Below are 10797 nucleotides of genomic sequence, written 5' to 3'. Positions count from 1 at the left end.
AGTAGAGCTCAGTTGATCCGACCGGCCCAGCTGGTCACAACCAGGCTGGCGGGCAGTGCTGCACACGGATGACTCTTGCAGGTTGAGCAGGGACACCCCAAAGGCCGGGATGACCTAAAGGGAGTTGATGGCTAGTGTCTGTTGCCCATGAGGGAGCTGGGCAGGGGAATGGACGCGACTCCCTGTGCTACCAATCTATCAGCCGGCTTCAAAAGCCAGGGAACAGCTTAGCGAGCAGGGACAGGAGCCTGGGGAGTTAGCTGTGGTCGCCTCAGGAAAGCAGGGCAGGTGGCTGGAGGCCGCGGGGGGCGGTGGGGCGCGCTGAGGCGGCGGGAGCGGCCGAGCCCCGGGCGGGACAGGTGGCGGAGCGGGCGGGCGCGGCCTGGGGGTGGCGCGGGAGGCGGAGCCGCGCGGCATCATTCACGAGCCGGGGCGGGAGGAGCGGACTGCGCGCCGAGCCGGGGGCCGCCGGGGCGCGGGCGCGGGCTGGACCCCGCCGCAGCCGCCGCTGCGGGTAGGTGCTCGCGGGGAGGGGCCCGGCGCCGAGGTGGGGACGGCGCCCCGCAGCCCGGTAGAAATTGGGAGCCTGCAGAAAGCGGGGCGTGGGGCTGCGGTGCAGGGCGGTAGTTGGCAGGGGCAGACGCGCGGGAGGGGGCCCGAGGACAGCAAGCATCGGTCTGCCCGGCGGAGGGGACCCCCGGCTGGAAAGCAGAGGTTTGCATGGGGAAGGGGACCCCGGGGAGGAGGACCCAGGCAGCGGCAGCGCGGCTCTGCGGGAGAGGACCCGCGGGACGGGGCGGTGTCCTGGGGAGCAGGGGCGCCCAGTAGAGGGCACTGGGGCGGCGGGAGCCGGGTGTGCGGCGGGAGCAGTCCCCCGGGAAGGGGTGTTGGGGGTGTCGGGCCTGCAGGTCTGAGAAGAGGGTGGAGGGTCCTCCCCCTCTGGGAAGCATGGTGGAGGGACCAGAGCAGCTGTTTGGCTCTGAAGGAAACACTTCTTTGCCCCCGTTTCTGTTGATTTTGCTGGGGCAGCTGTGTAGCGACTCTACGGGGGCGCTGGCTCCTGCAGCAGGGAGAGAGGAGTGGAGACCGATTTGTATGCGAGGGCTGGAGACGAGCGGAGCACGATGTAAGGGGGAAACATCTAAGACGTCCTCAGACATGAACTTGGGCACAGTTAGAGGAACCTTAGCAGCGGGGGCCAGACTCTGGTGAGAGTTGCCCCCGTGCTGCGTATCTCGGGGCAGTCAGTGGAGGACGTGGTGAGGTACATGGGGGTATATATTGAATAAGGTGCTGTTTTAGAAATGTTTTTAGGAGGCTCAAGATGCTGGTGTGAGCGGGAAAACCCAGCAGTTGGATCTGCAGTCAGATCATGAGTTGGTAACCCTAACTTTTAACAGAGACCCAGCAATGTCCACGTTTTGGCTTCTGTAGACATTGCAAGAATTCACTGTGTTCAGACCTGACGGTGGGGGGCTGAGTTAGTTGAGAAGATGCCAACCATAACCCGTTTACAGCTAAGTGTAGTTTATGTCAAATCATATGAGTGCTTAAATCCTGGTCTGAGACAGGGCTATCAAATATGTAGTTTATGATGAGTAAGGGAGCTGCTGTAGCAAATATGAGCTCTCTCCCTTGTCCACCATGTAGAAGAAAGCAAATGAAAAAATCAGTTGTTACTCCACAGTGAAACAAACCATACTGTGTAATTTATAGTAAAGAGCATAGTGGGCTGGTGGGGGCTGGAGAGACCCCCAGTTAGATGTCCTTCCCCGCCTCTTCTTCCCAGCAACATGTCATGTCTGGGAGGTGTTGCATTTGTAGCTGACACTGGAAATGTGGGTGTCTATGTTAGCTACCACACCCCACCAGTTCATAGTTGTCATATCTCCTGTTCATGGGATGCCTTTATAGAGTTTAATGCTCATAATCTCTTATGTATTGCTCTTCTGGGTTGTGCTTTATAGACAGTGTCTGTGCAACTGAGATGCGATTTTTTTTTTCTTTGATTCATTTAGTAATATAGATATTGGGTAACTGGCTAATATTTAAACCTGCTTCCAATCTGCTTACTTGGAAAGCAAATCTCTCACCTATGGACTTAAGGTTTTTTTGCAATGACTTTAAAATGATCACTTTTTATGAGGGATTTTTGTAGCATTCAGTGTGCAATGCCTCTCTCCTTTTTTAACTCCTTATGTTTTGAACCACTTCTGTAAAAGCCTTCCTGTATTCTGAATATCTAGCTGCTTTGCCTTGAGCCTGTCATCAGTTTTATCCCATTTCAAACTTGCAGCCAGGATGTTAGATGCATATAGAGACTACCCGGTATTGTCTTTGTTTATGGCATTGCTGCCAGCCTGTGTTTAGCAGTCCCTGATGTTCAGTAGGTTCATTTGCTCCATACTCCTCCTATGGCAACAGGTTGCAGTCATTCATAGGGCCTGCAAAAGGTTTTGTAACAGAAAACTGCACTTGTAACTTACCAGTGATCAGCTTGGCTTACTGTTTTATGTACTTTGAATGTGGAAGTTGATATTTTTATGTAGATTTAAGAGCCATAGTACAATAGTAACTGTCAGTTTTTGGCTGCACCCACATAATTCACACTGCACCTTTGGTGCAGGTTGTCACTGGAATGCTAGACACGGACTTCTGTGAAGTGAGCACAGCTAAGTCCTTCATTCGTGCCCTACATGAGCAGCTACCCCTTCTTCTGCCTTCCCAGAGGGCTCCCACGTCTTGCTCCAGCAATCTAGCCTCTGGTTGAGTGAATCTAGGTGAATTACAGTCGCATCACTGGATTACAATATTATATTTGCATGGTTTACACTGTTTACTAGAAGTACGATCCTGAGGTTAAACCAGGGAACTGGGAATCTGGAAACTGTATTGTACTTAGCGGTGGCAGGGAAGGTTCTTTGGGTAGATGTGATATCTTTAATTAGACTAACTGAATAGTTGGAAAAAAGTTCTTTGCAAGCTTATTTTAGCTGTGCCACTAAGATTTGGTGTAATCTTGGAAGCTACTTAAGAGATCCCCATGTTTTGTAATAAAGGGATGCTTACATTGTTATGTAGCGTGGGCTGCTGAGGCTTAATTATTGTTTCTAAAATGGTTTGAGAATATTGTATGAAATATGCTATATAATGGAAATGGTGTTGCAGCATATATGGTAAAAGAATTTTGCTGATACAGGGAGTGGTAGCATACAAAGAGTGGTGGAAAAGAGAGAGAGAAGAGGCAGGCAGGCAGGCAGGTGCAGAATAAAAACCAAAAATCTAATAGCTAATACTCTTGCAAACTAAATTATTTCATTCAATTGCTTACCTTGTCATATGGGAACTGTTTTGTTTGTTTTTTTTTCATGAAAATTAGAATATTGAAATTAATTTCTTGTATCTTGTGAACTGAAAATCCTTTTAAAATTGTAAAACTCTCCTTTTTTGTGAACATGAGGAAGGGTGTAATGACAATGCCTATAGCTCAACCAGGGAGTAGTGGCAGATTCTTTGAAGGGTGCAGTGAGGTGATTGGCAGATAAGCAGCAGCTCAGGCTTGCCTATTCCTGGATGATTCCCCCCCAACTTCCCAGCCTCTTTTTAAGGAGATAAGCACTGTAATAGGTAGATTCGTTTTTGAAATTGGATGCCACTCAATTCACAAAAGTTATGGAAGGGTGCCTCCAGTCCCAAAAGGTTGAGAACCACTGGTATCATTAATGAGTTGCAAAAGGAGTACATAACATTTATTTTGCTTTTAATAACATGAGGTTCTCATGTGCTATGAAGAAGTTGCAGAGATATGTAGGGGCCATTCTGTTCTAAGGTTTGTGGCTCTTACAGTTTTGTCTTGAGGTTTGGTAATAATGTTACGGGTTAAAAACTGTTGGGATAGTTTCCTCTTTCAAGTTCTATCAATCTACAACAGCATCATTAACCAACAGTGAACTCTGAACAAAGTTTCTTTTGTCTGTGAAGAAGAGGATAAGTGCCAGGACCTCTTTCATATTCCAGATTCTCTGGGTAGGGAAGCTGTCATTTAGTGAATTGAACTCTCACTCCTATGCATAGAGGCATTTCAGGTCATGAGACTAGTACTGTTTCTGCAGGTTTCTAATTATTATTGATACAGCACCCAAATATGCTAGGGCTTTGAAAGGCTTAGAAAATATGTGTTTCTGGTCCTAAGAAACTTCCAGTACATACATTTAGTTGTAATATTACCAATTAAAGTAACAGTCAAAGGGCAAAGAGAGATTCCCAGTCACAACTCTGGCAGAACTCCTTTATTTTTAAAAGTCCAGGGAATCCTAATATGGCATGTGAAGATTTCATTGGCACCTGTAGAATTGAATGATACCTATGTTCATGCCTTTGTGGTAGGGTGTGTTAATGCATTTTCCAGCCTTAGGCAGAAATGTTGGGCTAGCATGGACAAGGTGTGACTATTAGACCACAAGGGTGTGATGTAGCTAGTATTTTAATTTACTTATTTATATGCTGTCCTTCCCAGAAGAAGTTCAGGGCAGCTTATGTATAGGTACCTGTGAAACCCAGTTTGAGCAATGTGATACCCATTTCTAGCTGAGTCAGCTGTGTGGGTGCCTTCTGCAAGTATCTGAATAAAAGCTGGAACTCGTACATCTCAAGCGGTAATAAGCTCTTCTTCTGCCATATATGTGAGATGGGCACCTTCATAATTTTAACAGGATCCTTCTGTGAGGCCTGCTAACCTTCCAGCATCATTGGCTTATGGCTTAGTGATTCTACCAGTCACATTAGTAATGGTTACTTTCCTCCAGTAAGGAGGACAGCAAGGTAGTGATTTACTTGCCTAGCTAGCTGGGTAGTCAATTTTTTTTTTTTTTTAACTGAAGTATTTATGTAGAAAAATGGGTTGTATTTCTCTTAACGTTAATCATGCTTGACTTAAACCCCAAAATCAAGGCAACCCTCTACTCTTCCACCCAGTGACATGTATCTTACCAGTAGTACAACCCCTGTACATCACAGAGAATGCATTACCATTCTTCATAGACATTAGGGGTGGAAGGGACCTCAGAAGATTGAGTACAGCTCTGTGCCCCATGGGTAGGAAGTCAGCTAGAGTCAAAAGATCCCAGCAAGATAAGCCTCCAAACGTTTCTTAAAAGAGTCCAGAGTAGGTGCCTGCACCACTTCTGGTGGGACTCTATTCCAGGCCTTGGGGGCTCAGAGAGTAAAGTTTTTCCTTAAGGCCAGCCTAAAATGGTCTTGGAGGGCTTTGACTGTTTGACCTTGTCATCCCTTGGGGCGCCCTGGTGAACAGATGTTCCCCCAGATCCTGATGCACACCCCTTATATACTTATAGGCTACCACCAGGTTACTCCTGATTCTGTACTTTTCAGGGTGAAAAGTCCCATGGCTCTCGGCTTCTCTTCATAAGGCCTATTCTCTTGCTATCTGATCATGTGTGTGGCTGTCCTCTGGACTCTCTCAAGCTTCTCCATATCCCTCTTGAATTGTGGAGCCCAGAATTGGATGCAGTACTCCAGCTGTGGTTTCACCAATGCCGAGTACAGTGGGAGGATGACATCCTGAGATTTGCTTGAGAAGCATCTATGGATGCAAGCCAGGGTTTTGTTCGCTTTACCAGCTGCAACATTGCATTGGTGGCTCATGTTCATCTTGTGGTCAATCATGACCCCCAAGTCCCTTTTGGCCATGGTGCCAGCAAGCATATCACTGCCAAGCCTATAAGCGTATGCGGGTTTTTTTCTGAGGTGGAATATCTTGCATTTTTCCATATTGAATGTCATCAGATCTTTATCCGCCCACTTTCTAAGCCTATCAAGGTCAGCCTGGATCATCAGCCTGTCCTTGGGTGTGGATGCTCTACCCCAAAGTTTGGTGTCATGGGTGAATTTGGCCAGTCTGCTTCTGACACCAGTGTCCACATTTTTAATAAAGATGTTAAGGAGTACAGGTCCAAGGACAGGGCCTTCCAGGACACCGCTGGTCATGGAACGGCATGATTATTCACTTCCGTCAACTACCACTCTCTGGGTCCAACCTTGGAGCCGATTCCCCAGCCATTGGACTGTGATCTAACTGAGGCTGCAGTTGGCCAATTTTTTCATGAGGAGATCATGGGAGACCAGATCAAAGGCTTTTTTAAAGTCGAGATATATGATGTCAAGCTCTTCTCCCTTGTCACCTTGATATGTCACCTGGTCATAGAAGGAAATGAGGTTGGTCAGGCGAGACTTACCTGCAGCAAACCCATGCTGGCTGTCCCTCAGGATATTGCCATCATCCAGCTTGTCAAGAATGGATTCTTTGATAATTTTTCCCAAAATCTTCCCAGGGATTGAGGTCAAGCTGATTGGCCTGCAGTTCCCTGAATCTACTTTCCTCCCTTTCTTCAAGATAGGCATCACATGGGCTTTCTTTCAGTCTTCAAGTTTTTTACCTGAGTGCCACAAGTTCTCGAATATCCTTGCCAGTGGCTGGGCTATGATGCCTGCTGGCTGTGTAAGTACTCTGGGGTGCAGTCTGTCAGGACCAGCTGACTTGAAGGTGTCCAGTCTCTCGAGGTATTCCTTTACAAGGTCTACACTGACACTGGGTATAAAGTCACCCTCACTCTGGCCATCCCGCATCATACTAGGCAGGGCAGTCCTTTGGGCTGGTAAAAAAAAAAAACTATGCAAAGTTCTTATTAAGCAGGTTGGCTTTTTCCTAGGTGTTGGACCCATGCTAAACCACTGGGACAACTGACAACCAATGTTGCCCTTGCTTTTCTTCTGACTCCCCATATATCTGAAAAAGGACTTTTTATTGTCCTTGATATGTGTAGCCAGTTGGAGTTTGGTTGCAATCTTGGTTTTCCTGGTTCACTCCCTACAGATACAGACCAGTGCAGAATACTCCTCCTTAGTGGTGATTCCATTCTTCCATCCTTTATAAGCCTCTCTTTTTAGACCTAGGAGGTACACAAATTCCCTCCTGAGCCAAGGGGATTGCTGTGCTCTTTAGCTACATTTCCTCCGAGATGGGAAGGACATCCCTTGTGCTTTCAGGATTGCTCCCTTAAAGAACAACCACTCATGTTGGACTCCCCTCCGTGTCGAGTCATGGCCCTTTAGGGCCTTGACAACAAGCCTCCTGAGCTTATCAGTCAGCTTTCCTGAAGTCAAGGACATCTGCGTTGCTGACTGACTTGTCAGTTTTGCAATGGACAGTAAAAGTGATCAGCTCATGGTCACAGTCTCCCAGCTTTCCTTCAATTCTTAGGTTGCTGACTAGATCATCCTCATTAGCCAGTACCAGGTCCAGCAGTGCTTTACCTCTTGTCAGTCCATAGACTTCTTGAGTCAGGCAGAGCTTGTCCACACGTGAGAGAGCTTTGTGACTGTTCGAATTTGACTGAGTGCTCTTCCCATGAGATGTCTGGGTAGATGAAGTCTCCCATGACAACCATATGCCAAGAATGTGCAGCCTCAGCCAGTTCCTGGTTAATCTTTTGTTCCTGATTTTGTTCCTGTAGTAGATTCCTACCATCATGCCCCTGTGCCATGTTCCCCACATATTTTAACCCAGAGGGTGTCCAGTCATTCTCCATGGGTGCCAATGTCAGTTTGCAGGGATATGTAACTTTCCTTGATAGAGACAGCTACACCCCTACCTCTTTTTTTCTGCATGATCTCTTCTGTACAGGGTATCTGAGTATACCTGTGGCCCAGTCATAGGTGGAGTCCCACCAGGTCTTCATATTCTCTCCCAATTGATATGCTAACATTCTACCCTGCCGTTCCCCAAATTCCACATTTCTTATCACAGTGGTTCCCAACTTCTTTTATACTGCGGACTAGCATGGGAGTGCGACAGGTGTGTGGAGCCAGCTGCTGGGCAGTGGGGCATCCCAGAAGGGAGGCGTTCATCCCATACGTGACTGCCAGTGGTGGAAGCTGCTTACCTGGGTGGACAGACGGGGGTCTGAGCTGGGGGGGATCGTGCCACAACCCAGCAGCCAACCTTTTGTGGCCCAGTACTGGGCCATTGCCTTATCACCACAAACATTGCACAATTCTTTGCTAATATTTGGGGAATAAGGCTTCAGTCCTGCATATACACTGAAATCAGTTGGAACCTTTCAACTTACTTCCTTTGTGTCCGTTGTGTTCAAAATTTGGTGCAGAGATAATTTTTTAAATATAAAACAAAAGATGAATTTTTGCATTAAGTGCAAAACAGAACCCAACTCTAATTGTGATATTGACATTATTCTATAATTAAGTGCTTCCTAAGCAACTTAGAATGTTTATTGCATGATGCATACAGGAGTAGGGCAAAATATAAAGGAATGAGAAGAAAATCTTGGAAAGCTGAAGCAAAAGAAGACTCAGCAAGTTGTTGGACCTATATGTTTGGGTTTATAGTATAGATGCCTTGCAAAAATCAGTCTTTGCTTTGAAAACACTGCTGTTGTGTTTGTTTATATTGAGTATGTGTTCAGGATGCTTGGGAAGGTAAGGCATAGATGATTGTTGTGAAAGGGTTATTAGTGCTGTTTTTTCTTGGCTTTTGCTAGCCATGAAGGTCAGTTGTATCTTAGTAACCTAGCTGAACTGTTAAATAGAAATAGTTTTTTGTTCTTAGCTCTATTTCTGGTGTTTTTTTGTCCTCTGGCTTTTGCTTGCTCTTTTAAATAAGGATGCTTGTTGCCCTTTGCAGCAAGGACTCTGGTGTACCATACAGGTCTATTAGGCAGGGTTTTTATGAGGTGAAAACATGTGGGAGAAGTCATCAAATGTTTGTATTACTTGGATTTGTATTAGTGTATCACTGTTGGTTCTGGTGATTTGTTTGCCTAGCTGGACAATCAGGTGCAGAAGTCATTCTCCTGGTGACCTTTCAAAATCTTGCCAGAACTTCATGGTTGAACTGGTCTGGATAGATATTTCTACTGTCATTATACGAAAGCCACTGTCTCCATCTAGAGAAATTTGTTGTTGGAGCAGGAAAGAAGTAAATCGAATGTATTCCTCATGGTCTCTCCTGGGTCAAGTATAAGCACATTGTGTGACCACAGAGAGAGTGCGGGGAAAAAATGATGTTTGCCATATATGCCAAATCTGTAAGGTGTTAGCGATGTCTGTCTTCTGTATCTCAAAAGACAAGAGGGGGAGGAAGTGGCAGTAGAATCCTAGGAAGTAGGTTGGTCAGTCCCTCTGTGGAGGTCATTGAGCTGGTCAAAGTGTGGAAGCCAGCAAGAGTCCCATGTCTGGATTTGCATTCTTGATTTGGTTCTTATATGTCTACTCTTGAGAGGTTTAGTTCTTTAACTAAGGGCATCAGACTCTCAGATAACAGAGAAACAAAGCTGTCATTCTGCCTCCTCTCTTAATTTTTTAACTTCTCTTGTACTTGACTAGTACATTACAGGCCACCTGAGTCAGTACCTATACAAGGGAGATCTACCGAGGCTTCAGTAACCAAAGGTGAAGTTGGATGTTATGTATAAAATTAAACCAGACATAGCATTGACTTTGTGTTTATAGATCTGTTCAGCTACAATCAAGTGAAACTGATATGGGCTCATATAGTCACCACTTTCATAAGGTTTCTTATAGAAAATGTGGGAAGTGTAAACGTAAACATGACCAAGGTCTTACTAATTTTATACTGCTTTGGCAACCTACGGGAGAAACATGTTGGTTCATTTGCACATGTTCATAAAAACAGCACTCTATTGGTTCTCACTTGAAAAGTCTTAACATTAGTAGACAAGTTTCTTTGGGTAAGTGTGATATTTTTTTTATTAAACCAACTAAATAGTTGAAAAGTTTTTCTTTAGAAGCTTTTGGGTACAAACACCCTTCTTCAGGCCTAGGGAAAGTCTGCTGGTGCTTGTATTCTTTCTTGGGTGGAATAGATGCTTAAGCCAATATGTAAAATGCAGGTCTGTGAAAATGCAAATGCATGGCAGGGAAGATGGGTAGTTGAGGCAGGGAACACAAAAGATGGGAAGGTTTGACTGACGGTAAAATGTAAAGAGGTTACCTGGGGTTACTGGATGGTAGGCAGGTTATACTGTGCCATAAATCCAATGTCTATATTTAGTCCATGATTTTTTTTGTATCCAGTAGATTTATTAAGTGATGTTTGTAGGCTTATGTACGAAAGATGTTTTATAGAGTCCCTTTGAGGATTAGAACTGAGAGATTGGAAAGAGAGTGGATGTCTTGTGAGAAACCTGCACCCACAGGTAATTGGGCATTTTTGTCTTTGATAGATTTTTGGCATGCGTTCATTTTGGTAACATTAGTAGAAATTCGTTGGCAAGGCTCTTTACTCTTTTATCAGGGAAAATTTCCCACTTATGAGTAGACTTTAAGTCCACAATGGCATCTGGGAAAAATTGGAAGAGCAGATTAATGAATCTAGAACAGTGGTTCTCAACCTCCAGCCCTTGGGCCAGATCCAGCCCACAGCAGCATGTTATTTGTCCTGTAGGACTCCCCACAGGTTCAGAAATTTGGTGATAGGGGAGCTCTGGCACAGCTATAAATATATGGGGAGCCCTGGACCCTGCACACTGGATCTGGCACCCAATCCCAGCATGCACAGCTGGATGGGGGTGGCACCGAGCCTCAGGGCCCAATCCTGCTGTGGAGAGCTGGGCAGGGGTGGCAGAACGGGTTGGTTCTAGACCCCCCAGGGTCTGATCCGGCCCTCAGACAGGCCCTGCACTATTCATGTGGCCCATGGGGCCAAAAGATTCAGCACAACTGGTCTAAGCATTTCACTTC

General features: G+C 45.9%; 1 protein-coding gene across 7 annotated transcripts in view; it reads left to right on the top strand.

Annotated features, from left to right (window-relative positions):
* The first annotated feature begins 394 nt into the window (after positions 1-394).
* Positions 395-10797, top strand: part of PROM1 (prominin 1) — a 110435-nt gene continuing 100032 nt past the window's right edge. For 5 of the 7 annotated variants that reach the window (XM_090035631.1, XM_090035628.1, XM_090035632.1 and 2 more), the window contains exon 1: positions 395-514. The gene's annotated coding sequence lies outside the window, so the exon portion shown is untranslated. The other 2 variants (XM_090035627.1, XM_090035626.1) reach the window with 2 other exon arrangements.

Source organism: Crocodylus siamensis, chromosome 2, assembly GCF_052110815.1.
Source record: "Crocodylus siamensis isolate JL-2025a chromosome 2, ASM5211081v1, whole genome shotgun sequence".
Lineage (NCBI taxonomy): Eukaryota > Metazoa > Chordata > Crocodylia > Crocodylidae > Crocodylus > Crocodylus siamensis.
This window is presented reverse-complemented; position numbering and strand designations above follow the sequence as displayed.